The sequence below is a fragment of the Amaranthus tricolor genome, chromosome 1 (assembly GCF_026212465.1).
Source record: "Amaranthus tricolor cultivar Red isolate AtriRed21 chromosome 1, ASM2621246v1, whole genome shotgun sequence".
In the NCBI taxonomy this organism is placed as follows: Eukaryota; Viridiplantae; Streptophyta; class Magnoliopsida; order Caryophyllales; family Amaranthaceae; genus Amaranthus; species Amaranthus tricolor.
In genome coordinates this window covers 11,632,651-11,637,272 of record NC_080047.1, presented here as the reverse complement: position 1 = coordinate 11,637,272, position 4,622 = coordinate 11,632,651, and positions in this window count along the sequence as shown.

Below are 4,622 nucleotides of genomic sequence, written 5' to 3'. Positions count from 1 at the left end.
AAGGTCGTCTCACTGTAATACGCCCTCTTAGCATAACTCAACTTATGCATTTGATTTACATTTTTGTGTTTTTGAAATGTATTAGGATCTCTTAGACTATAATTTTGGTTACAAAAAAGATTATTAGGGAGTTACTCAAATAACTATTGTCATCTTTTTTTTAAAATGATTGTCAATTTAATTTAACAAATGGAGAATTATTTATGTATGCCACTTATAAGGTCATTACATCAACTTTGTTAATAATCATTCAACTAATTACTAGAGTTTATAAGCAAGAACATACAATTGCTTACAAATTTTTTAAAAAATTATCATCATTTTAATTTAATTATAATAAATTCATAATTCTAATTATTTGCTCTTGGAAAATTGATCACACTTAATATTGTCCACCTTTATTTCTATATCTAAAAATATTAACTTCTATAAATTAATAATAAAAAGTTATTTTCCCTTGAGAGATGGGTCTTGTTTCTCTTAGGAAGTGTTTGGCACAAGGAAATGACATTTATGAGACTTTAAGATAGAACTTTTAAGTTGAGACTTTGAAGATAAAAAAGTCACCCTTTATTTGTTATGGTAGGGATTTGGGAGAAAGAAATAAAATGAAAGTCTCAACTCAAATATTTACCCTCCTCCAAGACATTTTTAAGGACTTTCTCCCATTTTAGTCTCATTCCCTATTCTCATTCCTTACACTTATTTCTAAAACAAAGTCCCATTTCCTCCCTCAAATCCCTCATGCCAAGCATCCCCTTAGAGTAAGTACCTTTTTTTACAGAGGAGATCCTAAATCGATTCTCATTTAGCCTTCTCCTTCTCTCAACCTATCCAATAATCCAAAAAAAATTATTTACCTTTAGTTCACTCAAACATATAACATACACATAGGCGAAGCCACACCAGGGGCCGGTGGAGGCCCGACCCCCTTACTGAAAATGCGATACTTTGTAATTTTGGCTTTGGCTCCCCTTATAATTTAAAGAGTGCATAATTGCAAAAAAATTACTATAGGTCAATGCTTGGGATAAATTGTAATCTAAGGTTAATGGATCAAACCTACATTCAAACTATTGTTTTTTAGTGGACTAGAAAATTTTATTTATACTATAATTTCATTACTAATTATCTTTCATAATTCAACATTCATCCTTTTAGTGTAGGTTTATATTTTTATTATCTTAATTTTAATAGTGTTTTTTTTGGAGATTTAGAAGGCAAATATATATATAGTCAAAAAAACACTTAGTTTTTTCAAAATAGGTAATTATAGGAAATTTTCAACTCTATTTGTTAGATATAATTTTTGTTATTATTCAAATTCATTTTTTTAAGATTGATTCAAGTTCATTTCAGTTTATATGATTTTAATTCTTAGTTTAATTAATTTTTATATAATAAATAATTTGTTAGTATATTGAAAATTTTTGACCCCCTAATTCAAAATTCTGACTTCACCCTTGTACATATAATAAATTTATTGTAGTTCATGCACTTTCATATAACATAAAAGTCAATGAGTGTGCTATTTTAATATATCCAATTAGTCTTAAAAAAATTTAGAGCCCTTTTTCATTTAGATTGGAGTCTTTTTGATATATTTTTAAATCTTATATTTTTTTTTCCTAATTTATTTTAGGGTTTATGAGTGTGCTCTTTTAATATAGAGTTTAATTTTTTTAAATTTTATAGAATATTTGGTGGGCTTATCTAATATCAGTATTGGTTGTAGTGAGGAAAAACATAGAATTGATAAAATTGTGTTATGTTTTCTAAATGTTACTTCTACTGTCATTAGAATGCATTTCTTATTATTAATGAAACTTCAAAGTTTTCGTACTGTTACTCTCACTTTAGTTATTTATTTAATTGCACCATATCAAATATTTTTATTTTCTTACAAATTGGTATAACTGCGTTACATTTGTAATGGTTTTTCTATTTTGTGATTTTCAAATAAGTGGATAATAATAATATAGGAAGACTAGGTGAAACCTGAGAATAAAGTTAATTAGATTAATATAGGTTAATCATCTTCCAAATAGAACTAAAAGCAAAAGCTAGGTGATACCATAGACATATGCGGCAAAAGAATTTAGCTACAAAAAGACAATACATTTCAAATAATTTTTTTTTTACAATATATACTCTTAATACAATTTTTTGTGTTTTTAGCACAATTTTTGTGAAAGTAACTAGGGCTGGCCTTGAGATTTGAAAGGCTTGGAGTAAAATATTTGTTACGGGCTTCTAATTACTAAAAATACTATTATAGGCTCTTAGGGCAATTTTTGTGAAAGTAACTTGGGATGAGCAAATAAGAGTTGACTTGCATGAGTTAAACCTCTCTGCGGACCTGACTAGGGATAGGAGCAGTTGGAGACGACATATCCATGTCCCAGACTTTTGATGTACGCTTAGTTTTCCGTTTAGTGCCCGTAACATCATGTTCTTATCGTTTCCTTTCTTTTAGTTCTGTGTTTTCCTCTGTAGTAGCTCCCCTTTTTTAGGCCTTTAAGTTATCTTGCACGTGTAATCACATCTCTTTATCTTCCTCGAGCCGGGGGACTCCTTTGGCCGCACTCTCCTTTATGGGTATGAGTTGCCGCCGTCATTCCCTCCCCAGACCCTGGCCTTAGTCTTCTATGCGCGGAATATACTGGGTATGATGATGATGATAATGATGACTATTATAGGCTCCTAACTATTAAATATTAAAACCATCGTTTTTCTAACTTTTATGGGCCCGGGGCACAGGCCCCTCATGCCCCCTTTTAAGATCGACACTAGATGCAAATATATTGATATAAAAGGAGTGCATTTGTTTATTATAATTTTCTTATATTAAATCTTTTGGGAAATTGATTATTACCATCATTTTATTAAATTTAAACATATATTGTATAATAAATATATTATTGTCTTATTTACATCGAGTAATAATATATGCATGTAAGGAAATATAAAGTATCACATATGTTAAATTCTTTACAAATATTAAATATCACTTCTTCTAATAAAAATCTTAAATATAATGCATTTTTTTAAAAAGTGAAATTTTTTCCAATGCAAGTTAATTAACAATGAATGAAGAACATTTTAGACACTAAATTCAAGTAACAACACCAAATATATTTAATTGATATTTTTCTATGGTTTTTATACTAAGTTTAAATTTTATTAACTATTAATTAAATAATTAAATTTAAATTATGTATATGAATTGCTTGGATTTGATTTAGGAAAAATTACCCTGAATAATACGAACTTTCACTGATTTTCCTACAATAATACGAACTTTCAATTAACCATGAATAATACGAACTTTGATACATATTTCCCGCTGGCATACCATTTTACCTGTTACCGGTAAACTTACTCATTCCTTTAAAAAAAAATTTTTTGGCTGATAAAACTAAGTAAAGCAAAAATTTTTTGCTGGGTCAGGATGCACTCCGCGTGCCGCGGATTAGGGTCTGTCTGCCTTTAAATTTTTACTTCACTTTTTTTTTAATACTTATTTGCTACGGTCATTCAATAACTGCAGCAAATAATGCTTATATTTTATTTATTTTTTTTTTGTTTAATATGCATTTATTTGCTGCGGGCCATAGCATAACCGTAGCAATTAATTGTGCTACTGAGTATTTGCTGCGGTCACACCCTAAAACCGCAGTAATTAATTATTTTTTTCCTAATTCTTTTTTCTATTTATTGCTGCGTATATACAAAAATCACAGCAAATGATACGCAGCAAATACGTTTTTTTCACTAGTATATCTGAGTCCTCTCTATCTCCATTTTTGTTTGTGTTCTTTGGGCTATGGTGGTGGCTAGCCGCAGGATTGACATATTTTTCGTTAGGCTGGCCAATGCGTGATGATGGAGAATTTTTTAACTCAATCCGTGAAGCTGTTAAGGTGACCTTTAAATCTTGTTGGATACATGCATTTCAATAAAATATGGACCACAAAGGTTTCAAATAATATCATGCTTAATAATTTCCCAATTTTTTTTAAAAAAAGAATTAAAGCCATTGATTCCTTGGCCATTATTGTATGAACTGTTAACATGGCTTGGTTAATTTATAAAATCTTTTTTGACTACTTGTAATTTAGCATGAACACCATGTTTACATAAAAGAATTCCTTTTGCAATTGATGTTCTAGATTGAGATGATGACGAAGGAGAATACATGTTAAATATCAAATTACTTTAGAGATTAAAATGAAAATGGAAAAAAAAATTTAGATGTTGGAAGAAGTAATTAAATTGGAAGAGCAAAGTGAGCAAAAGATGAAGAAGAGGCTGCTGAAAAAAGGCTGTCTAAATACCCATTAAAATAAGGAAAAATTACCCTGAATAATACGAACTTTCACTGATTTTCCTACAATAATACGAACTTTCTATTAACCATGAATAATACGAACTTTGATACATATTTCCCGCTAGCATAATGAAGAAATGGGGAATTTACCGTTTCTCCAGGTAAAGAACCAGTCAGGTATGCTAGCGGAAAATATGTATCAAAGTTCGTATTATTCATGGTTAGTTGAAAGTTCGTATTATTGTAGGAAAATCAGTGAAAGTTCGTATTATTCAGGGTAATTTTTCCTTTA